Source organism: Strix aluco, chromosome 17, assembly GCF_031877795.1.
Source record: "Strix aluco isolate bStrAlu1 chromosome 17, bStrAlu1.hap1, whole genome shotgun sequence".
Classification (NCBI taxonomy): domain Eukaryota; kingdom Metazoa; phylum Chordata; class Aves; order Strigiformes; family Strigidae; genus Strix; species Strix aluco.
Window position 1 is genome coordinate 17,676,616 of NC_133947.1, and position 24,966 is coordinate 17,701,581.

Here is a 24,966-nt window from a genome sequence, read left to right on the forward strand (position 1 = left end):
AAGGTGCTAGCAGGGAATTCTCTGCCTGCCTTTCCCCAGTGCTCTGCAAGCTCTCCAGAACAACAGCAAATCTGGGGCTCTGTGCTTTCTTTTGTTCTGCACAAGTGTTAGTGTTTTCTGCAGAAAAGCGATTCTGCGAAGCAATGTGAACACTTCTGCTTCCCAGGCACAGAGAAGGTGCTAGCAGGGAATTCTCTGCCTGCCTTTCCCCAGTGCTCTGCAAGCTCTCCAGGACAACATAAAATCTGGGGCTCTGTGCTTTCTTTCGTTCTGAACAAGTGTTAGTGTTTTCTGCACAAAAGCGATTCTGCGAAGCAACGTAAACACTTCTGCTTCCCAGGCACAGAGAAGGTGCTAGCAGGGAATTCTCTGCCTGCCTTTCCCCAGTGCTCTGCAAGCTCTCCAGGACAACATAAAATCTGGGGCTCTGTGCTTTCTTTTGTTCTGCACAAGTGTTAGTGTTTTCTGCAGAAAAGCGATTCTGCGAAGCAATGTGAACACTTCTGCTTCCCAGGCACAGAGAAGGGGCTAGCAGGGAATTCTCTGCCTGCCTTTCCCCAGTGCTCTGCAAGCTCTCCAGGACAACATAGAATCTGGGGCTCTGTGCTTTCTTTCGTTCTGAACAAGTGTTACTGTTTTCTGCACAAAAGCGATTCTGCGAAGCAACGTAAACACTTCTGCTTCCCAGGCACAGAGAAGGTGCTAGCAGGGAATTCTCTGCCTGCCTTTCCCCAGTGCTCTGCAAGCTCTCCAGAACAACAGCAAATCTGGGGCTCTGTGCTTTCTTTCGTTCTGAACAAGTGTTAGTGTTTTCTGCACAAAAGCGATTCTGCGAAGCAACGTAAACACTTCTGCTTCCCAGGCACAGAGAAGGTGCTAGCAGGGAATTCTCTGCCTGCCTTTCCCCAGTGCTCTGCAAGCTCTCCAGAACAACAGCAAATCTGGGGCTCTGTGCTTTCTTTTGTTCTGAACAAGTGTTAGTGTTTTCTGCACAAAGGCGATTCTGCGAAGCAATGTGAACACTTCTGCTTCCCAGGCACAGAGAAGGTGCTAGCAGGGAATTCTCTGCCTGCCTTTCCCCAGTGCTCTGCAAGCTCTCCAGGACAACAGCAAATCTGGGGCTCTGTGCTTTCTATTGTTCTGCACAAGTGTTAGTGTTTTCTGCACAAAAGCGATTCTGCGAAGCAATGTAAACACTTCTGCTTCCCAGACACAGAGAAGGTGCTAGCAGGGAATTCTCTGCCTGCCTTTCCCCAGTGCTATGCAAGCTCTCCAGAACAACAGCAAATCTGGGGCTCTGTGCTTTCTTTAGTTCTAAACAATTGTTAGTGTTTTCTGCACAAAAGCGATTCTGCGAAGCAATGTAAACACTTCTGCTTCCCAGACACAGAGAAGGTGCTAGCAGGGAAGTCTCTGCCTGCCTTTCCCCAGTGCTCTGCAAGCTCTCCAGAACAACAGCAAATCTGGGGCTCTGTGCTTTCTTTTGTTCTGAACAAGTGTTAGTGTTTTCTGCACAAAAGCGATTCTGCGAGGCAATGTGAACACTTCTGCTTCCCAGGCACAGAGAAGGTGCTAGCAGGGAATTCTCTGCCTGCCTTTCCCCAGTGCTCTGCAAGCTCTCCAGGAGGACATAAAATCTGGGGCTCTGTGCTTTCTTTTGTTCTGAACAAGTGTTAGTGTTTTCTGCACAAAGGCGATTCTGCGAAGTAATGTGAACACTTCTGCTTCCCAGGCACAGAGAAGGTGCTAGCAGGGAATTCTCTGCCTGCCTTTCCCCAGTGCTCTGCAAGCTCTCCAGGAGGACATAAAATCTGGGGCTCTGTGCTTTCTTTTGTTCTGAACAAGTGTTAGTGTTTTCTGCACAAAGGCGATTCTGCGAAGTAATGTGAACACTTCTGCTTCCCAGGCACAGAGAAGTTGCTAGCAGGGAATTCTCTGCCTGCCTTTCCCCAGTGCTCTGCAAGCTCTCCAGAACAACAGCAAATCTGGGGCTCTGTGCTTTCTTTTGTTCTGAACAAGTGTTAGTGTTTTCTGCAGAAAAGCGATTCTGCGAAGCAATGTGAACACTTCTGCTTTCCAGGCACAGAGAAGGTGCTAGCAGGGAATTCTCTGCCTGCCTTTCCCCAGTGCTCTGCAAGCTCTCCAGGACAACATAAAATCTGGGGCTCTGTGCTTTCTTTCGTTCTGAACAAGTGTTAGTGTTTTCTGCACAAAAGCGATTCTGCGAAGCAACGTAAACACTTCTGCTTCCCAGGCACAGAGAAGGTGCTAGCAGGGAATTCTCTGCCTGCCTTTCCCCAGTGCTCTGCAAGCTCTCCAGGACAACATAAAATCTGGGGCTCTGTGCTTTCTTTTGTTCTGCACAAGTGTTAGTGTTTTCTGCAGAAAAGCGATTCTGCGAAGCAATGTGAACACTTCTGCTTCCCAGGCACAGAGAAGGGGCTAGCAGGGAATTCTCTGCCTGCCTTTCCCCAGTGCTCTGCAAGCTCTCCAGGACAACATAGAATCTGGGGCTCTGTGCTTTCTTTCGTTCTGAACAAGTGTTACTGTTTTCTGCACAAAAGCGATTCTGCGAAGCAACGTAAACACTTCTGCTTCCCAGGCACAGAGAAGGTGCTAGCAGGGAATTCTCTGCCTGCCTTTCCCCAGTGCTCTGCAAGCTCTCCAGAACAAAGCAAATCTGGGGCTCTGTGCTTTCTTTCGTTCTGAACAAGTGTTAGTGTTTTCTGCACAAAAGCGATTCTGCGAAGCAACGTAAACACTTCTGCTTCCCAGGCACAGAGAAGGTGCTAGCAGGGAATTCTCTGCCTGCCTTTCCCCAGTGCTCTGCAAGCTCTCCAGAACAACAGCAAATCTGGGGCTCTGTGCTTTCTTTTGTTCTGAACAAGTGTTAGTGTTTTCTGCACAAAGGCGATTCTGCGAAGTAATGTGAACACTTCTGCTTCCCAGGCACAGAGAAGGTGCTAGCAGGGAATTCTCTGCCTGCCTTTCCCCAGTGCTCTGCAAGCTCTCCAGGAGGACATAAAATCTGGGGCTCTGTGCTTTCTTTTGTTCTGAACAAGTGTTAGTGTTTTCTGCACAAAGGCGATTCTGCGAAGCAATGTGAACACTTCTGCTTCCCAGGCACAGAGAAGGTGCTAGCAGGGAATTCTCTGCCTGCCTTTCCCCAGTGCTCTGCAAGCTCTCCAGAACAACAGCAAATCTGGGGCTCTGTGCTTTCTTTTGTTCTGCACAAGTGTTAGTGTTTTCTGCAGAAAAGCGATTCTGCGAAGCAATGTGAACACTTCTGCTTCCCAGGCACAGAGAAGGTGCTAGCAGGGAATTCTCTGCCTGCCTTTCCCCAGTGCTCTGCAAGCTCTCCAGGACAACATAAAATCTGGGGCTCTGTGCTTTCTTTCGTTCTGAACAAGTGTTAGTGTTTTCTGCACAAAAGCGATTCTGCGAAGCAACGTAAACACTTCTGCTTCCCAGGCACAGAGAAGGTGCTAGCAGGGAATTCTCTGCCTGCCTTTCCCCAGTGCTCTGCAAGCTCTCCAGGACAACATAAAATCTGGGGCTCTGTGCTTTCTTTTGTTCTGCACAAGTGTTAGTGTTTTCTGCAGAAAAGCGATTCTGCGAAGCAATGTGAACACTTCTGCTTCCCAGGCACAGAGAAGGGGCTAGCAGGGAATTCTCTGCCTGCCTTTCCCCAGTGCTCTGCAAGCTCTCCAGGACAACATAGAATCTGGGGCTCTGTGCTTTCTTTCGTTCTGAACAAGTGTTAGTGTTTTCTGCACAAAAGCGATTCTGCGAAGCAACGTAAACACTTCTGCTTCCCAGGCACAGAGAAGGTGCTAGCAGGGAATTCTCTGCCTGCCTTTCCCCAGTGCTCTGCAAGCTCTCCAGAACAACAGCAAATCTGGGGCTCTGTGCTTTCTTTCGTTCTGAACAAGTGTTAGTGTTTTCTGCAGAAAAGCGATTCTGCGAAGCAATGTGAACACTTCTGCTTCCCAGGCACAGAGAAGGGGCTAGCAGGGAATTCTCTGCCTGCCTTTCCCCAGTGCTCTGCAAGCTCTCCAGGACAACAGCAAATCTGGGGCTCTGTGCTTTCTTTTGTTCTGAACAAGTGTTAGTGCTTTCTGCACAAAAGCGATTCTGCGAAGCAATGTGAACACTTCTGCTTCCCAGGCACAGAGAAGGTGCTAGCAGGGAATTCTCTGCCTGCCTTTCCCCAGTGCTCTGCAAGCTCTCCAGGACAACATAGAATCTGGGGCTCTGTGCTTTCTTTTGTTCTGCACAAGTGTTAGTGTTTTCTGCAGAAAAGCGATTCTGCGAAGCAATGTGAACACTTCTGCTTCCCAGGCACAGAGAAGGTGCTAGCAGGGAATTCCCTGCCTGCCTTTCCCCAGTGCTCTGCAAGCTCTCCAGGACAACAGCAAATCTGGGGCTCTGTGCTTTCTTTCCTTCTGAACAAGTGTTAGTGTTTTCTGCACAAAAGCGATTCTGCGAAGCAATGTGAACACTTCTGCTTCCCAGGCACAGAGAAGGGGCTAGCAGGGAATTCTCTGCCTGCCTTTCCCCAGTGCTCTGCAAGCTCTCCAGGAGGACATAAAATCTGGGGCTCTGTGCTTTCTTTTGTTCTGAACAAGTGTTAGTGTTTTCTGCACAAAGGCGATTCTGCGAAGTAATGTGAACACTTCTGCTTCCCAGGCACAGAGAAGGTGCTAGCAGGGAATTCTCTGCCTGCCTTTCCCCAGTGCTCTGCAAGCTCTCCAGGAGGACATAAAATCTGGGGCTCTGTGCTTTCTTTTGTTCTGAACAAGTGTTAGTGTTTTCTGCACAAAGGCGATTCTGCGAAGTAATGTGAACACTTCTGCTTCCCAGGCACAGAGAAGGTGCTAGCAGGGAATTCTCTGCCTGCCTTTCCCCAGTGCTCTGCAAGCTCTCCAGAACAACAGCAAATCTGGGGCTCTGTGCTTTCTTTTGTTCTGAACAAGTGTTAGTGTTTTCTGCAGAAAAGCGATTCTGCGAAGCAATGTGAACACTTCTGCTTCCCAGGCACAGAGAAGGGGCTAGCAGGGAATTCTCTGCCTGCCTTTCCCCAGTGCTCTGCAAGCTCTCCAGGACAACATAGAATCTGGGGCTCTGTGCTTTCTTTCGTTCTGAACAAGTGTTACTGTTTTCTGCACAAAAGCGATTCTGCGAAGCAACGTAAACACTTCTGCTTCCCAGGCACAGAGAAGGTGCTAGCAGGGAATTCTCTGCCTGCCTTTCCCCAGTGCTCTGCAAGCTCTCCAGAACAACAGCAAATCTGGGGCTCTGTGCTTTCTTTCGTTCTGAACAAGTGTTAGTGTTTTCTGCACAAAAGCGATTCTGCGAAGCAACGTAAACACTTCTGCTTCCCAGGCACAGAGAAGGTGCTAGCAGGGAATTCTCTGCCTGCCTTTCCCCAGTGCTCTGCAAGCTCTCCAGAACAACAGCAAATCTGGGGCTCTGTGCTTTCTTTTGTTCTGAACAAGTGTTAGTGTTTTCTGCACAAAGGCGATTCTGCGAAGCAATGTGAACACTTCTGCTTCCCAGGCACAGAGAAGGTGCTAGCAGGGAATTCTCTGCCTGCCTTTCCCCAGTGCTCTGCAAGCTCTCCAGGACAACAGCAAATCTGGGGCTCTGTGCTTTCTATTGTTCTGCACAAGTGTTAGTGTTTTCTGCACAAAAGCGATTCTGCGAAGCAATGTAAACACTTCTGCTTCCCAGACACAGAGAAGGTGCTAGCAGGGAATTCTCTGCCTGCCTTTCCCCAGTGCTATGCAAGCTCTCCAGAACAACAGCAAATCTGGGGCTCTGTGCTTTCTTTAGTTCTAAACAATTGTTAGTGTTTTCTGCACAAAAGCGATTCTGCGAAGCAATGTAGACACTTCTGCTTCCCAGACACAGAGAAGGTGCTAGCAGGGAATTCTCTGCCTGCCTTTCCCCAGTGCTCTGCAAGCTCTCCAGAACAACAGCAAATCTGGGGCTCTGTGCTTTCTTTTGTTCTGAACAAGTGTTAGTGTTTTCTGCACAAAAGCGATTCTGCGAAGCAATGTGAACACTTCTGCTTCCCAGGCACAGAGAAGGTGCTAGCAGGGAATTCTCTGCCTGCCTTTCCCCAGTGCTCTGCAAGCTCTCCAGGAGGACATAAAATCTGGGGCTCTGTGCTTTCTTTTGTTCTGAACAAGTGTTAGTGTTTTCTGCACAAAGGCGATTCTGCGAAGTAATGTGAACACTTCTGCTTCCCAGGCACAGAGAAGGTGCTAGCAGGGAATTCTCTGCCTGCCTTTCCCCAGTGCTCTGCAAGCTCTCCAGGAGGACATAAAATCTGGGGCTCTGTGCTTTCTTTTGTTCTGAACAAGTGTTAGTGTTTTCTGCACAAAGGCGATTCTGCGAAGTAATGTGAACACTTCTGCTTCCCAGGCACAGAGAAGGTGCTAGCAGGGAATTCTCTGCCTGCCTTTCCCCAGTGCTCTGCAAGCTCTCCAGAACAACAGCAAATCTGGGGCTCTGTGCTTTCTTTTGTTCTGAACAAGTGTTAGTGTTTTCTGCAGAAAAGCGATTCTGCGAAGCAATGTGAACACTTCTGCTTCGCAGGCACAGAGAAGGTGCTAGCAGGGAATTCTCTGCCTGCCTTTCCCCAGTGCTCTGCAAGCTCTCCAGGACAACATAAAATCTGGGGCTCTGTGCTTTCTTTCGTTCTGAACAAGTGTTAGTGTTTTCTGCACAAAAGCGATTCTGCGAAGCAACGTAAACACTTCTGCTTCCCAGGCACAGAGAAGGTGCTAGCAGGGAATTCTCTGCCTGCCTTTCCCCAGTGCTCTGCAAGCTCTCCAGGACAACATAAAATCTGGGGCTCTGTGCTTTCTTTTGTTCTGCACAAGTGTTAGTGTTTTCTGCAGAAAAGCGATTCTGCGAAGCAATGTGAACACTTCTGCTTCCCAGGCACAGAGAAGGGGCTAGCAGGGAATTCTCTGCCTGCCTTTCCCCAGTGCTCTGCAAGCTCTCCAGGACAACATAGAATCTGGGGCTCTGTGCTTTCTTTCGTTCTGAACAAGTGTTACTGTTTTCTGCACAAAAGCGATTCTGCGAAGCAACGTAAACACTTCTGCTTCCCAGGCACAGAGAAGGTGCTAGCAGGGAATTCTCTGCCTGTCTTTCCCCAGTGCTCTGCAAGCTCTCCAGAACAACAGCAAATCTGGGGCTCTGTGCTTTCTTTCGTTCTGAACAAGTGTTAGTGTTTTCTGCACAAAAGCGATTCTGCGAAGCAACGTAAACACTTCTGCTTCCCAGGCACAGAGAAGGTGCTAGCAGGGAATTCTCTGCCTGCCTTTCCCCAGTGCTCTGCAAGCTCTCCAGAACAACAGCAAATCTGGGGCTCTGTGCTTTCTTTTGTTCTGAACAAGTGTTAGTGTTTTCTGCACAAAGGCGATTCTGCGAAGCAATGTGAACACTTCTGCTTCCCAGGCACAGAGAAGGTGCTAGCAGGGAATTCTCTGCCTGCCTTTCCCCAGTGCTCTGCAAGCTCTCCAGGACAACAGCAAATCTGGGGCTCTGTGCTTTCTATTGTTCTGCACAAGTGTTAGTGTTTTCTGCACAAAAGCGATTCTGCGAAGCAATGTAAACACTTCTGCTTCCCAGACACAGAGAAGGTGCTAGCAGGGAATTCTCTGCCTGCCTTTCCCCAGTGCTATGCAAGCTCTCCAGAACAACAGCAAATCTGGGGCTCTGTGCTTTCTTTAGTTCTAAACAATTGTTAGTGTTTTCTGCACAAAAGCGATTCTGCGAAGCAATGTGATCACTTCTGCTTCCCAGACACAGAGAAGGTGCTAGCAGGGAATTCTCTGCCTGCCTTTCCCCAGTGCTCTGCAAGCTCTCCAGAACAACAGCAAATCTGGGGCTCTGTGCTTTCTTTTGTTCTGAACAAGTGTTAGTGTTTTCTGCACAAAAGCGATTCTGCGAAGCAATGTGAACACTTCTGCTTCCCAGGCACAGAGAAGGTGCTAGCAGGGAATTCTCTGCCTGCCTTTCCCCAGTGCTCTGCAAGCTCTCCAGAACAACAGCAAATCTGGGGCTCTGTGCTTTCTTTCGTTCTGAACAAGTGTTAGTGTTTTCTGCACAAAGGCGATTCTGCGAAGCAATGTAAACACTTCTGCTTCCCAGGCACAGAGAAGGTGCTAGCAGGGAATTCTCTGCCTGCCTTTCCCCAGTGCTCTGCAAGCTCTCCAGGACAACATAGAAGCTGGGGCTCTGTGCTTTCTTTCGTTCTGAACAAGTGTTAGTGTTTTCTGCACAAAAGCGATTCTGCGAAGCAACGTAAACACTTCTGCTTCCCAGGCACAGAGAAGGTGCTAGCAGGGAATTCTCTGCCTGCCTTTCCCCAGTGCTCTGCAAGCTCTCCAGGACAACAGCAAATCTGGGGCTCTGTGCTTTCTTTTGTTCTGAACAAGTGTTAGTGTTTTCTGCACAAAGCGATTCTGCGAAGCAATGTGAACACTTCTGCTTCCCAGGCACAGAGAAGGTGCTAGCAGGGAATTCTCTGCCTGCCTTTCCCCAGTGCTCTGCAAGCTCTCCAGGACAACATAGAAGCTGGGGCTCTGTGCTTTCTTTTGTTCTGAACAAGTGTTAGTGTTTTCTGCACAAAGGCGATTCTGCGAAGCAATGTGAACACTTCTGCTTCCCAGGCACAGAGAAGGTGCTAGCAGGGAATTCTCTGCCTGCCTTTCCCCAGTGCTCTGCAAGCTCTCCAGGACAACATAGAATCTGGGGCTCTGTGCTTTCTTTCGTTCTGAACAAGTGTTAGTGTTTTCTGCACAAAGGCGATTCTGCAAAGCAATGTAAACACTTCTGCTTCCCAGGCACAGAGAAGGTGCTAGCAGGGAATTCTCTGCCTGCCTTTCCCCAGTGCTCTGCAAGCTCTCCAGGACAACAGCAAATCTGGGGCTCTGTGCTTTCTTTTGTTCTGAACAAGTGTTAGTGTTTTCTGCACAAAGGCGATTCTGCGAACTAATGTGAACACTTCTGCTTCCCAGGCACAGAGAAGGTGCTAGCAGGGAATTCTCTGCCTGCCTTTCCCCAGTGCTCTGCAAGCTCTCCAGGACAACAGCAAATCTGGGGCTCTGTGCTTTCTTTTGTTCTGAACAAGTGTTAGTGTTTTCTGCACAAAAGCGATTCTGCGAAGCAACGTAAACACTTCTGCTTCCCAGGCACAGAGAAGGTGCTAGCAGGGAATTCTCTGCCTGCCTTTCCCCAGTGCTCTGCAAGCTCTCCAGAACAACAGCAAATCTGGGGCTCTGTGCTTTCTTTTGTTCTGAACAAGTGTTAGTGTTTTCTGCAGAAAAGCGATTCTGCGAAGCAATGTGAACACTTCTGCTTCCCAGACACAGAGAAGGTGCTAGCAGGGAATTCTCTGCCTGCCTTTCCCCAGTGCTCTGCAAGCTCTCCAGGACAACATAGAAGCTGGGGCTCTGTGCTTTCTTTCGTTCTGAACAAGTGTTAGTGTTTTCTGCACAAAAGCGATTCTGCGAAGCAACGTAAACACTTCTGCTTCCCAGGCACAGAGAAGGTGCTAGCAGGGAATTCTCTGCCTGCCTTTCCCCAGTGCTCTGCAAGCTCTCCAGAACAACAGCAAATCTGGGGCTCTGTGCTTTCTTTTGTTCTGAACAAGTGTTAGTGTTTTCTGCACAAAGCGATTCTGCGAAGCAATGTGAACACTTCTGCTTCCCAGGCACAGAGAAGGTGCTAGCAGGGAATTCTCTGCCTGCCTTTCCCCAGTGCTCTGCAAGCTCTCCAGGACAACATAGAAGCTGGGGCTCTGTGCTTTCTTTTGTTCTGAACAAGTGTTAGTGTTTTCTGCACAAAGGCGATTCTGCGAAGCAATGTGAACACTTCTGCTTCCCAGGCACAGAGAAGGTGCTAGCAGGGAATTCTCTGCCTGCCTTTCCCCAGTGCTCTGCAAGCTCTCCAGGACAACATAAAATCTGGGGCTCTGTGCTTTCTTTCGTTCTGAACAAGTGTTAGTGTTTTCTGCACAAAGGCGATTCTGCAAAGCAATGTAAACACTTCTGCTTCCCAGGCACAGAGAAGGTGCTAGCAGGGAATTCTCTGCCTGCCTTTCCCCAGTGCTCTGCAAGCTCTCCAGGACAACAGCAAATCTGGGGCTCTGTGCTTTCTTTTGTTCTGAACAAGTGTTAGTGTTTTCTGCACAAAGGCGATTCTGCGAACTAATGTGAACACTTCTGCTTCCCAGGCACAGAGAAGGTGCTAGCAGGGAATTCTCTGCCTGCCTTTCCCCAGTGCTCTGCAAGCTCTCCAGGACAACAGCAAATCTAGGGCTCTGTGCTTTCTTTTGTTCTGAACAAGTGTTAGTGTTTTCTGCACAAAAGCGATTCTGCGAAGCAACGTAAACACTTCTGCTTCCCAGGCACAGAGAAGGTGCTAGCAGGGAATTCTCTGCCTGCCTTTCCCCAGTGCTCTGCAAGCTCTCCAGAACAACAGCAAATCTGGGGCTCTGTGCTTTCTTTTGTTCTGAACAAGTGTTAGTGTTTTCTGCAGAAAAGCGATTCTGCGAAGCAATGTGAACACTTCTGCTTCGCAGGCACAGAGAAGGTGCTAGCAGGGAATTCTCTGCCTGCCTTTCCCCAGTGCTATGCAAGCTCTCCAGAACAACAGCAAATCTGGGGCTCTGTGCTTTCTTTTGTTCTGAACAAGTGTTAGTGTTTTCTGCAGAAAAGCGATTCTGCGAAGCAATGTGAACACTTCTGCTTCCCAGACACAGAGAAGGTGCTAGCAGGGAATTCTCTGCCTGCCTTTCCCCAGTGCTCTGCAAGCTCTCCAGAACAACAGCAAATCTGGGGCTCTGTGCTTTCTTTTGTTCTGAACAAGTGTTAGTGTTTTCTGCAGAAAAGCGATTCTGCGAAGCAATGTGAACACTTCTGCTTCGCAGGCACAGAGAAGGTGCTAGCAGGGAATTCTCTGCCTGCCTTTCCCCAGTGCTCTGCAAGCTCTCCAGAACAACAGCAAATCTGGGGCTCTGTGCTTTCTTTTGTTCTGAACAAGTGTTAGTGTTTTCTGCAGAAAAGCGATTTTGCGAAGCAATGTGAACACTTCTGCTTCCCAGACACAGAGAAGGTGCTAGCAGGGAATTCTCTGCCTGCCTTTCCCCAGTGCTCTGCAAGCTCTCCAGGACAACAGCAAATCTGGGGCTCTGTGCTTTCTTTCGTTCTGAACAAGTGTTAGTGTTTTCTGCACAAAAGCGATTCTGCGAAGCAACGTAAACACTTCTGCTTCCCAGACACAGAGAAGGTGCTAGCAGGGAATTCTCTGCCTGCCTTTCCCCAGTGCTCTGCAAGCTCTCCAGAACAACAGCAAATCTGGGGCTCTGTGCTTTCTTTTGTTCTGAACAAGTGTTAGTGTTTTCTGCAGAAAAGCGATTCTGCGAAGCAATGTGAACACTTCTGCTTCCCAGGCACAGAGAAGGTGCTAGCAGGGAATTCTCTGCCTGCCTTTCCCCAGTGCTCTGCAAGCTCTCCAGAACAACAGCAAATCTGGGGCTCTGTGCTTTCTTTCGTTCCGAACAAGTGTTAGTGTTTTCTGCACAAAAGCGATTCTGCGAAGCAATGTGAACACTTCTGCTTCCCAGGCACAGAGAAGGTGCTAGAAGGGAATTCTCTGCCTGCCTTTCCCCAGTGCTCTGCAAGCTCTCCAGGACAACATAGAATCTGGGGCTCTATGCTCTCTTTTGTTCTGAACAAGTGTTAGTGTTTTCTGCACAAAAGCGATTCTGCGAAGCAACGTAAACACTTCTGCTTCCCAGGCACAGAGAAGGTGCTAGCAGGGAATTCTCTGCCTGCCTTTCCCCAGTGCTCTGCAAGCTCTCCAGAACAACAGCAAATCTGGGGCTCTGTGCTTTCTTTCGTTCTGAACAAGTGTTAGTGTTTTCTGCAGAAAAGCGATTCTGCGAAGCAATGTGAACACTTCTGCTTCCCAGGCACAGAGAAGGGGCTAGCAGGGAATTCTCTGCCTGCCTTTCCCCAGTGCTCTGCAAGCTCTCCAGGACAACAGCAAATCTGGGGCTCTGTGCTTTCTTTTGTTCTGAACAAGTGTTAGTGCTTTCTGCACAAAAGCGATTCTGCGAAGCAACGTAAACACTTCTGCTTCCCAGGCACAGAGAAGGTGCTAGCAGGGAATTCTCTGCCTGCCTTTCCCCAGTGCTCTGCAAGCTCTCCAGAACAACAGCAAATCTGGGGCTCTGTGCTTTCTTTTGTTCTGAACAAGTGTTAGTGTTTTCTGCACAAAGGCGATTCTGCGAAGCAATGTGAACACTTCTGCTTCCCAGGCACAGAGAAGGTGCTAGCAGGGAATTCTCTGCCTGCCTTTCCCCAGTGCTCTGCAAGCTCTCCAGGACAACATAAAATCTGGGGCTCTGTGCTTTCTTTTGTTCTGCACAAGTGTTAGTGTTTTCTGCAGAAAAGCGATTCTGCGAAGCAATGTGAACACTTCTGCTTCCCAGGCACAGAGAAGGGGCTAGCAGGGAATTCTCTGCCTGCCTTTCCCCAGTGCTCTGCAAGCTCTCCAGGACAACATAGAATCTGGGGCTCAGTGCTTTCTTTCGTTCTGAACAAGTGTTACTGTTTTCTGCACAAAAGCGATTCTGCGAAGCAATGTAAACACTTCTGCTTCCCAGACACAGAGAAGGTGCTAGCAGGGAATTCTCTGCCTGCCTTTCCCCAGTGCTCTGCAAGCTCTCCAGAACAACAGCAAATCTGGGGCTCTGTGCTTTCTTTTGTTCTGAACAAGTGTTAGTGTTTTATGCACAAAAGCGATTCTGCGAAGCAATGTGAACACTTCTGCTTCCCAGGCACAGAGAAGGTGCTAGCAGGGAATTCTCTGCCTGCCTTTCCCCAGTGCTCTGCAAGCTCTCCAGAACAACAGCAAATCTGGGGCTCTGTGCTTTCTTTCGTTCTGAACAAGTGTTAGTGTTTTCTGCACAAAAGCGATTCTGCGAAGCAACGTAAACACTTCTGCTTCCCAGGCACAGAGAAGGTGCTAGCAGGGAATTCTCTGCCTGCCTTTCCCCAGTGCTCTGCAAGCTCTCCAGGACAACATAGAAGCTGGGGCTCTGTGCTTTCTTTTGTTCTGAACAAGTGTTAGTGTTTTCTGCACAAAGGCGATTCTGCGAAGCAACGTAAACACTTCTGCTTCCCAGGCACAGAGAAGGTGCTAGCAGGGAATTCTCTGCCTGCCTTTCCCCAGTGCTCTGCAAGCTCTCCAGGACAACAGCAAATCTGGGGCTCTGTGCTTTCTTTCGTTCTGAACAAGTGTTAGTGTTTTCTGCACAAAGGCGATTCTGCGAAGCAATGTGATCACTTCTGCTTCCCAGACACAGAGAAGGTGCTAGCAGGGAATTCTCTGCCTGCCTTTCCCCAGTGCTCTGCAAGCTCTCCAGAACAACAGCAAATCTGGGGCTCTGTGCTTTCTTTATTCTGAACAAGTGTTAGTGTTTTCTGCACAAAGGCGATTCTGCGAACTAATGTGAACACTTCTGCTTCCCAGGCACAGAGAAGGTGCTAGCAGGGAATTCTCTGCCTGCCTTTCCCCAGTGCTCTGCAAGCTCTCCAGAACAACAGCAAATCTGGGGCTCTGTGCTTTCTTTTGTTCTGAACAAGTGTTAGTGTTTTCTGCAGAAAAGCGATTCTGCGAAGCAATGTGAACACTTCTGCTTCCCAGACACAGAGAAGGTGCTAGCAGGGAATTCTCTGCCTGCCTTTCCCCAGTGCTCTGCAAGCTCTCCAGGACAACATAAAATCTGGGGCTCTGTGCTTTCTTTCGTTCTGAACAAGTGTTAGTGTTTTCTGCAGAAAAGCGATTCTGCGAACTAATGTGAACACTTCTGCTTCCCAGGCACAGAGAAGGTGCTAGCAGGGAATTCTCTGCCTGCCTTTCCCCAGTGCTCTGCAAGCTCTCCAGAACAACAGCAAATCTGGGGCTCTGTGCTTTCTTTTGTTCTGAACAACTGTTACTGTTTTCTGCACAAAAGCGATTCTGCGAAGCAATGTGAACACTTCTGCTTCCCAGGCACAGAGAAGGTGCTAGCAGGGAATTCTCTGCCTGCCTTTCCCCAGTGCTCTGCAAGCTCTCCAGGACAACATAGAAGCTGGGGCTCTGTGCTTTCTTTTGTTCTGAACAAGTGTTAGTGTTTTCTGCACAAAGGCGATTCTGCGAAGCAATGTGAACACTTCTGCTTCCCAGGCACAGAGAAGGTGCTAGCAGGGAATTCTCTGCCTGCCTTTCCCCAGTGCTCTGCAAGCTCTCCAGAACAACAGCAAATCTGGGGCTCTGTGCTTTCTTTTGTTCTGAACAAGTGTTAGTGTTTTCTGCACAAAAGCGATTCTGCGAAGCAACGTAAACACTTCTGCTTCCCAGGCACAGAGAAGGTGCTAGCAGGGAATTCTCTGCCTGCCTTTCCCCAGTGCTCTGCAAGCTCTCCAGGACAACAGCAAATCTGGGGCTCTGTGCTTTCTTTCGTTCTGAACAAGTGTTAGTGTTTTCTGCACAAAAGCGATTCTGCGAAGCAACGTAAACACTTCTGCTTCCCAGACACAGAGAAGGTGCTAGCAGGGAATTCTCTGCCTGCCTTTCCCCAGTGCTCTGCAAGCTCTCCAGGACAACATAGAAGCTGGGGCTCTGTGCTTTCTTTCGTTCTGAACAAGTGTTAGTGTTTTCTGCACAAAAGCGATTCTGCGAAGCAACGTAAACACTTCTGCTTCCCAGGCACAGAGAAGGTGCTAGCAGGGAATTCTCTGCCTGCCTTTCCCCAGTGCTCTGCAAGCTCTCCAGAACAACAGCAAATCTGGGGCTCTGTGCTTTCTTTTGTTCTGAACAAGTGTTAGTGTTTTCTGCACAAAGCGATTCTGCGAAGCAATGTGAACACTTCTGCTTCCCAGGCACAGAGAAGGTGCTAGCAGGGAATTCTCTGCCTGCCTTTCCCCAGTGCTCTGCAAGCTCTCCAGGACAACATAGAAGCTGGGGCTCTGTGCTTTCTTTTGTTCTGAACAAGTGTTAGTGTTTTCTGCACAAAGGCGATTCTGCGAAGCAATGTGAACACTTCTGCTTCCCAGGCACAGAGAAGGTGCTAGCAGGGAATTCTCTGCCTGCCTTTCCCCAGTGCTCTGCAAGCTCTCCAGGACAACATAGAATCTGGGGCTCTGTGCTTTCTTTCGTTCTGAACAAGTGTTAGTGTTTTCTGCACAAAGGCGATTCTGCAAAGCAATGTAAACACTTCTGCTTCCCAGGCACAGAGAAGGTGCTAGCAGGGAATTCTCTGCCTGCCTTTCCCCAGTGCTCTGCAAGCTCTCCAGGACAACAGCAAATCTGGGGCTCTGTGCTTTCTTTTGTTCTGAACAAGTGTTACTGTTTTCTGCACAAAGGCGATTCTGCGAACTAATGTGAACACTTCTGCTTCCCAGGCACAGAGAAGGTGCTAGCAGGGAATTCTCTGCCTGCCTTTCCCCAGTGCTCTGCAAGCTCTCCAGGACAACAGCAAATCTGGGGCTCTGTGCTTTCTTTTGCTCTGAACAAGTGTTGTGTTTTCTGCACAAAAGCGATTCTGCGAAGCAACGTAAACACTTCTGCTTCCCAGGCACAGAGAAGGTGCTAGCAGGGAATTCTCTGCCTGCCTTTCCCCAGTGCTCTGCAAGCTCTCCAGGACAACAGCAAATCTGGGGCTCTGTGCTTTCTTTCGTTCTGAACAAGTGTTAGTGTTTTCTGCACAAAAGCGATTCTGCGAAGCAACGTAAACACTTCTGCTTCCCAGACACAGAGAAGGTGCTAGCAGGGAATTCTCTGCCTGCCTTTCCCCAGTGCTCTGCAAGCTCTCCAGGACAACATAAAATCTGGGGCTCTGTGCTTTCTTTTGTTCTGCACAAGTGTTAGTGTTTTCTGCAGAAAAGCGATTCTGCGAAGCAATGTAAACACTTCTGCTTCCCAGACACAGAGAAGGTGCTAGCAGGGAATTCTCTGCCTGCCTTTCCCCAGTGCTATGCAAGCTCTCCAGAACTACAGCAAATCTGGGGCTCTGTGCTTTCTTTTGTTCTGAACAAGTGTTAGTGTTTTCTGCACAAAAGCGATTCTGCGAAGCAATGTGAACACTTCTGCTTCCCAGGCACAGAGAAGGTGCTAGCAGGGAATTCTCTGCCTGCCTTTCCCCAGTGCTCTGCAAGCTCTCCAGAACAACAGCAAATCTGGGGCTCTGTGCTTTCTTTCGTTCTGAACAAGTGTTAGTGTTTTCTGCACAAAAGCGATTCTGCGAAGCAACGTAAACACTTCTGCTTCCCAGGCACAGAGAAGGTGCTAGCAGGGAATTCTCTGCCTGCCTTTCCCCAGTGCTCTGCAAGCTCTCCAGGACAACATAGAAGCTGGGGCTCTGTGCTTTCTTTTGTTCTGAACAAGTGTTAGTGTTTTCTGCACAAAGGCGATTCTGCGAAGCAACGTAAACACTTCTGCTTCCCAGGCACAGAGAAGGTGCTAGCAGGGAATTCTCTGCCTGCCTTTCCCCAGTGCTCTGCAAGCTTTCCAGGACAACATAGAATCTGGGGCTCTGTGCTTTCTTTCGTTCTGAACAAGTGTTAGTGTTTTCTGCACAAAGGCGATTCTGCGAAGCAATGTGAACACTTCTGCTTCCCAGGCACAGAGAAGGTGCTAGCAGGGAATTCTCTGCCTGCCTTTCCCCAGTGCTCTGCAAGCTCTCCAGAACAACAGCAAATCTGGGGCTCTGTGCTTTCTTTTGTTCTGAACAAGTGTTAGTGTTTTCTGCACAAAGGCGATTCTGCGAACTAATGTGAACACTTCTGCTTCCCAGGCACAGAGAAGGTGCTAGCAGGGAATTCTCTGCCTGCCTTTCCCCAGTGCTCTGCAAGCTCTCCAGAACAACAGCAAATCTGGGGCTCTGTGCTTTCTTTTGTTCTGAACAAGTGTTAGTGTTTTCTGCAGAAAAGCGATTCTGCGAAGCAATGTGAACACTTCTGCTTCCCAGACACAGAGAAGGTGCTAGCAGGGAATTCTCTGCCTGCCTTTCCCCAGTGCTCTGCAAGCTCTCCAGGACAACAGCAAATCTGGGGCTCTGTGCTTTCTTTCGTTCTGAACAAGTGTTAGTGTTTTCTGCACAAAAGCGATTCTGCGAAGCAACGTAAACACTTCTGCTTCCCAGACACAGAGAAGGTGCTAGCAGGGAATTCTCTGCCTGCCTTTCCCCAGTGCTCTGCAAGCTCTCCAGAACAACAGCAAATCTGGGGCTCTGTGCTTTCTTTTGTTCTGAACAACTGTTACTGTTTTCTGCACAAAAGCGATTCTGCGAAGCAATGTGAACACTTCTGCTTCCCAGGCACAGAGAAGGTGCTAGCAGGGAATTCTCTGCCTGCCTTTCCCCAGTGCTCTGCAAGCTCTCCAGGACAACATAGAAGCTGGGGCTCTGTGCTTTCTTTTGTTCTGAACAAGTGTTAGTGTTTTCTGCACAAAGGCGATTCTGCGAAGCAATGTGAACACTTCTGCTTCCCAGGCACAGAGAAGGTGCTAGCAGGGAATTCTCTGCCTGCCTTTCCCCAGTGCTCTGCAAGCTCTCCAGAACAACAGCAAATCTGGGGCTCTGTGCTTTCTTTTGTTCTGAACAAGTGTTAGTGTTTTCTGCACAAAAGCGATTCTGCGAAGCAACGTAAACACTTCTGCTTCCCAGGCACAGAGAAGGTGCTAGCAGGGAATTCTCTGCCTGCCTTTCCCCAGTGCTCTGCAAGCTCTCCAGGACAACAGCAAATCTGGGGCTCTGTGCTTTCTTTCGTTCTGAACAAGTGTTAGTGTTTTCTGCACAAAAGCGATTCTGCGAAGCAACGTAAACACTTCTGCTTCCCAGACACAGAGAAGGTGCTAGCAGGGAATTCTCTGCCTGCCTTTCCCCAGTGCTCTGCAAGCTCTCCAGGACAACAGCAAATCTGGGGCTCTGTGCTTTCTTTCGTTCTGAACAAGTGTTACTGTTTTCTGCACAAAAGCGATTCTGCGAAGCAACGTAAACACTTCTGCTTCCCAGGCACAGAGAAGGTGCTAGCAGGGAATTCTCTGCCTGCCTTTCCCCAGTGCTCTGCAAGCTCTCCAGGACAACATAGAAGCTGGGGCTCTGTGCTTTCTTTTGTTCTGAACAAGTTTTAGTGTTTTCTGCACAAAGGCGATTCTGCGAAGCAATGTGAACACTTCTGCTTCCCAGGCACAGAGAAGGTGCTAGCAGGGAATTCTCTGCCTGCCTTTCCCCAGTGCTCTGCAAGCTCTCCAGGACAACATAGAATCTGGGGCTCTGTGCTTTCTTTCGTTCTGAACAAGTGTTAGTGTTTTCTGCACAAAGGCGATTCTGCAAAGCAATGTAAACACTTCTGCTTCCCAGGCACAGAGAAGGTGCTAGCAGGGAATTCTCTGCCTGCCTTTCCCCAGTGCTCTTCAAGCTCTCCAGGACAACAGCAAATCTGGGGCTCTGTGCTTTCTTTTGTTCTGAACAAGTGTTAGTGTTTTCTGCACAAAGGCGATTCTGCGAACTAATGTGAACACTTCTGCTTCCCAGGCACAGAGAAGGTGCTAGCAGGGAATTCTCTGCCTGCCTTTCCCCAGTGCTCTGCAAGCTCTCCAGGACAACAGCAAATCTGGGGCTCTGTGCTTTCTTTTGTTCTGAACAAGTGTTAGTGTTTTCTGCACAAAAGCGATTCTGCGAAGCAACGTAAACACTTCTGCTTCCCAGGCACAGAGAAGGTGCTAGCAGGGAATTCTCTGCCTGCATTTCCCCAGTGCTCTGCAAGCTCTCCAGGACAACAGCAAATCTGGGGCTCTGTGCTTTCTTTCGTTCTGAACAAGTGTTAGTGTTTTCTGCACAAAAGCGATTCTGCGAAGCAACGTAAACACTTCTGCTTCCCAGGCACAGAGAAGGTGCTAGCAGGGAATTCTCTGCCTGCCTTTCCCCAGTGCTCTGCAAGCTCTCCAGGACAACATAAAATCTGGGGCTCTGTGCTTTCTTTTGTTCTGCACAAGTGTTAGTGTTTTCTGCAGAAAAGCGATTCTGCGAAGCAATGTGAACACTTCTGCTTCCCAGGCACAGAGAAGGTGCTAGCAGGGAATTCTCTGCCTGCCTTTCCCCAGTGCTCTGCAAGCTCTCCAGAACAACAGCAAATCTGGGGCTCTGTGCTTTCTTTCGTTCTGAACAAGTGTTACTGTTTTCTGCACAAAAGCGATTCTGCGAAGCAATGTGAACACTTCTGCTTCCCAGGCACAGAGAAGGTGCTAGAAGGGAATTCTCTGCCTGCCTTTCCCCAGTGCTCTGCAAGCTCTCCAGGACAACATAGAATCTGGGGCTCTGTGCTTTCTTTTGTTCTGAACAAGTGTTAGTGTTTTCTGCACAAAAGCGATTCTGTGAAGCAACGTAAACACTTCTGCTTCCCAGGCACAGAGAAGGTGCTAGCAGGGAATTCTCTGCCTGCCTTTCCCCAGTGCTCTGCAAGCTCTCCAGGACAACAGCAAATCTGGGGCTCTGTGCTTTCTTTTGTTCTGCACAAGTGTTAGTGTTTTCTGCAGAAAAGCGATTCTGCGAAGCAATGTAAACACTTCTGCTTCCCAGACACAGAGAAGGTGCTAGCAGGGAATTCTCTGCCTGCCTTTCCCCAGTGCTATGCAAGCTCTCCAGAACTACAGCAAATCTGGGGCTCTGTGCTTTCTTTAGTTCTAAACAATTGTTAGTGTTTTCTGCACAAAAGCGATTCTGCGAAGCAATGTAAACACTTCTGCTTCCCAGACACAGAGAAGGTGCTAGCAGGGAATTCTCTGCCTGCCTTTCCCCAGTGCTCTGCAAGCTCTCCAGAACAACAGCAAATCTGGGGCTCTGTGCTTTCTTTTGTTCTGAACAAGTGTTAGTGTTTTCTGCACAAAAGCGATTCTGCGAAGCAATGTGAACACTTCTGCTTCCCAGGCACAGAGAAGGTGCTAGCAGGGAATTCTCTGCCTGCCTTTCCCCAGTGCTCTGCAAGCTCTCCAGAACAACAGCAAATCTGGGGCTCTGTGCTTTCTTTCGTTCTGAACAAGTGTTAGTGTTTTCTGCACAAAAGCGATTCTGCGAAGCAACGTAAACACTTCTGCTTCCCAGGCACAGAGAAGGTGCTAGCAGGGAATTCTCTGCCTGCCTTTCCCCAGTGCTCTGCAAGCTCTCCAGGACAACATAGAAGCTGGGGCTCTGTGCTTTCTTTTGTTCTGAACAAGTGTTAGTGTTTTCTGCAGAAAAGCGATTCTGCGAAGCAACGTAAACACTTCTGCTTCCCAGGCACAGAGAAGGTGCTAGCAGGGAATTCTCTGCCTGCCTTTCCCCAGTGCTCTGCAAGCTCTCCAGGACAACAGCAAATCTGGGGCTCTGTGCTTTCTTTTGTTCTGAACAAGTGTTGTGTTTTCTGCACAAAAGCGATTCTGCGAAGCAACGTAAACACTTCTGCTTCGCAGGCACAGAGAAGGTGCTAGCAGGGAATTCTCTGCCTGCCTTTCCCCAGTGCTCTGCAAGCTCTCCAGGACAACAGCAAATCTGGGGCTCTGTGCTTTCTTTCGTTCTGAACAAGTGTTAGTGTTTTCTGCACAAAAGCGATTCTGCGAAGCAACGTAAACACTTCTGCTTCCCAGACACAGAGAAGGTGCTAGCAGGGAATTCTCTGCCTGCCTTTCCCCAGTGCTCTGCAAGCTCTCCAGGACAACATAAAATCTGGGGCTCTGTGCTTTCTTTTGTTCTGAACAAGTGTTAGTGTTTTCTGCACAAAGGCGATTCTGCGAACTAATGTGAACACTTCTGCTTCCCAGGCACAGAGAAGGTGCTAGCAGGGAATTCTCTGCCTGCCTTTCCCCAGTGCTCTGCAAGCTCTCCAGAACAACAGCAAATCTGGGGCTCTGTGCTTTCTTTTGTTCTGAACAAGTGTTAGTGTTTTCTGCAGAAAAGCGATTCTGCGAAGCAATGTGAACACTTCTGCTTCCCAGACACAGAGAAGGTGCTAGCAGGGAATTCTCTGCCTGCCTTTCCCCAGTGCTCTGCAAGCTCTCCAGGACAACAGCAAATCTGGGGCTCTGTGCTTTCTTTCGTTCTGAACAAGTGTTAGTGTTTTCTGCACAAAAGCGATTCTGCGAAGCAACGTAAACACTTCTGCTTCCCAGGCACAGAGAAGGTGCTAGCAGGGAATTCTCTGCCTGCCTTTCCCCAGTGCTCTGCAAGCTCTCCAGGACAACATAGAAGCTGGGGCTCTGTGCTTTCTTTTGTTCTGAACAAGTGTTAGTGTTTTCTGCACAAAAGCGATTCTGCGAAGCAACGTAAACACTTCTGCTTCCCAGGCACAGAGAAGGTGCTAGCAGGGAATTCTCTGCCTGCCTTTCCCCAGTGCTCTGCAAGCTCTCCAGGACAACAGCAAATCTGGGGCTCTGTGCTTTCTTTCGTTCTGAACAAGTGTTAGTGTTTTCTGCACAAAAGCGATTCTGCGAAGCAACGTAAACACTTCTGCTTCCCAGACACAGAGAAGGTGCTAGCAGGGAATTCTCTGCCTGCCTTTCCCCAGTGCTCTGCAAGCTCTCCAGGACAACAGCAAATCTGGGGCTCTGTGCTTTCTTTTGTTCTGAACAAGTGTTAGTGTTTTCTGCACAAAGCGATTCTGCGAAGCAATGTGAACACTTCTGCTTCCCAGGCACAGAGAAGGTGCTAGCAGGGAATTCTCTGCCTGCCTTTCCCCAGTGCTCTGCAAGCTCTCCAGGACAACATAGAAGCTGGGGCTCTGTGCTTTCTTTTGTTCTGAACAAGTTTTAGTGTTTTCTGCACAAAGGCGATTCTGCGAAGCAATGTGAACACTTCTGCTTCCCAGGCACAGAGAAGGTGCTAGCAGGGAATTCTCTGCCTGCCTTTCCCCAGTGCTCTGCAAGCTCTCCAGGACAACATAGAATCTGGGGCTCTGTGCTTTCTTTCGTTCTGAACAAGTGTTAGTGTTTTCTGCACAAAGGCGATTCTGCAAAGCAATGTAAACACTTCTGCTTCCCAGGCACAGAGAAGGTGCTAGCAGGGAATTCTCTGCCTGCCTTTCCCCAGTGCTCTTCAAGCTCTCCAGGACAACAGCAAATCTGGGGCTCTGTGCTTTCTTTTGTTCTGAACAAGTGTTAGTGTTTTCTGCACAAAGGCGATTCTGCGAACTAATGTGAACACTTCTGCTTCCCAGGCACAGAGAAGGTGCTAGCAGGGAATTCTCTGCCTGCCTTTCCCCAGTGCTCTGCAAGCTCTCCAGGACAACAGCAAATCTGGGGCTCTGTGCTTTCTTTTGTTCTGAACAAGTGTTGTGTTTTCTGCACAAAAGCGATTCTGCGAAGCAACGTAAACACTTCTGCTTCCCAGGCACAGAGAAGGTGCTAGCAGGGAATTCTCTGCCTGCATTTCCCCAGTGCTCTGCAAGCTCTCCAGGACAACAGCAAATCTGGGGCTCTGTGCTTTCTTTCGTTCTGAACAAGTGTTAGTGTTTTCTGCACAAAAGCGATTCTGCGAAGCAACGTAAACACTTCTGCTTCCCAGGCACAGAGAAGGTGCTAGCAGGGAATTCTCTGCCTGCCTTTCCCCAGTGCTCTGCAAGCTCTCCAGGACAACATAGAATCTGGGGCTCTGTGCTTTCTTTCGTTCTGAACAAGTGTTAGTGTTTTCTGCACAAAGGCGATTCTGCAAAGCAATGTAAACACTTCTGCTTCCCAGGCACAGAGAAGGTGCTAGCAGGGAATTCTCTGCCTGCCTTTCCCCAGTGCTCTTCAAGCTCTCCAGGACAACAGCAAATCTGGGGCTCTGTGCTTTCTTTTGTTCTGAACAAGTGTTAGTGTTTTCTGCACAAAGGCGATTCTGCGAACTAATGTGAACACTTCTGCTTCCCAGGCACAGAGAAGGTGCTAGCAGGGAATTCTCTGCCTGCCTTTCCCCAGTGCTCTGCAAGCTCTCCAGGACAACAGCAAATCTGGGGCTCTGTGCTTTCTTTTGTTCTGAACAAGTGTTGTGTTTTCTGCACAAAAGCGATTCTGCGAAGCAACGTAAACACTTCTGCTTCCCAGGCACAGAGAAGGTGCTAGCAGGGAATTCTCTGCCTGCATTTCCCCAGTGCTCTGCAAGCTCTCCAGGACAACAGCAAATCTGGGGCTCTGTGCTTTCTTTCGTTCTGAACAAGTGTTAGTGTTTTCTGCACAAAAGCGATTCTGCGAAGCAACGTAAACACTTCTGCTTCCCAGACACAGAGAAGGTGCTAGCAGGGAATTCTCTGCCTGCCTTTCCCCAGTGCTCTGCAAGCTCTCCAGGACAACATAAAATCTGGGGCTCTGTGCTTTCTTTTGTTCTGCACAAGTGTTAGTGTTTTCTGCAGAAAAGCGATTCTGCGAAGCAATGTGAACACTTCTGCTTCCCAGGCACAGAGAAGGTGCTAGCAGGGAATTCTCTGCCTGCCTTTCCCCAGTGCTCTGCAAGCTCTCCAGAACAACAGCAAATCTGGGGCTCTGTGCTTTCTTTCGTTCTGAACAAGTGTTACTGTTTTCTGCAGAAAAGCGATTCTGCGAAGCAATGTGAACACTTCTGCTTCCCAGGCACAGAGAAGGTGCTAGAAGGGAATTCTCTGCCTGCCTTTCCCCAGTGCTCTGCAAGCTCTCCAGGACAACATAGAATCTGGGGCTCTGTGCTTTCTTTTGTTCTGAACAAGTGTTAGTGTTTTCTGCACAAAAGCGATTCTGTGAAGCAACGTAAACACTTCTGCTTCCCAGGCACAGAGAAGGTGCTAGCAGGGAATTCTCTGCCTGCCTTTCCCCAGTGCTCTGCAAGCTCTCCAGGACAACAGCAAATCTGGGGCTCTGTGCTTTCTTTTGTTCTGCACAAGTGTTAGTGTTTTCTGCAGAAAAGCGATTCTGCGAAGCAACGTAAACACTTCTGCTTCCCAGACACAGAGAAGGTGCTAGCAGGGAATTCTCTGCCTGCCTTTCCCCAGTGCTATGCAAGCTCTCCAGAACTACAGCAAATCTGGGGCTCTGTGCTTTCTTTAGTTCTAAACAATTGTTAGTGTTTTCTGCACAAAAGCGATTCTGCGAAGCAATGTAAACACTTCTGCTTCCCAGACACAGAGAAGGTGCTAGCAGGGAATTCTCTGCCTGCCTTTCCCCAGTGCTCTGCAAGCTCTCCAGAACAACAGCAAATCTGGGGCTCTGTGCTTTCTTTTGTTCTGAACAAGTGTTAGTGTTTTCTGCAGAAAAGCGATTCTGCGAAGCAATGTGAACACTTCTGCTTCCCAGGCACAGAGAAGGTGCTAGCAGGGAATTCTCTGCCTGCCTTTCCCCAGTGCTCTGCAAGCTCTCCAGAACAACAGCAAATCTGGGGCTCTGTGCTTTCTTTCGTTCTGAACAAGTGTTAGTGTTTTCTGCACAAAAGCGATTCTGCGAAGCAACGTAAACACTTCTGCTTCCCAGGCACAGAGAAGGTGCTAGCAGGGAATTCTCTGCCTGCCTTTCCCCAGTGCTCTGCAAGCTCTCCAGGACAACATAGAAGCTGGGGCTCTGTGCTTTCTTTTGTTCTGAACAAGTGTTAGTGTTTTCTGCACAAAGGCGATTCTGCGAAGCAACGTAAACACTTCTGCTTCCCAGGCACAGAGAAGGTGCTAGCAGGGAATTCTCTGCCTGCCTTTCCCCAGTGCTCTGCAAGCTCTCCAGGACAACAGCAAATCTGGGGCTCTGTGCTTTCTTTTGTTCTGAACAAGTGTTGTGTTTTCTGCACAAAAGCGATTCTGCGAAGCAACGTAAACACTTCTGCTTCGCAGGCACAGAGAAGGTGCTAGCAGGGAATTCTCTGCCTGCCTTTCCCCAGTGCTCTGCAAGCTCTCCAGGACAACAGCAAATCTGGGGCTCTGTGCTTTCTTTCGT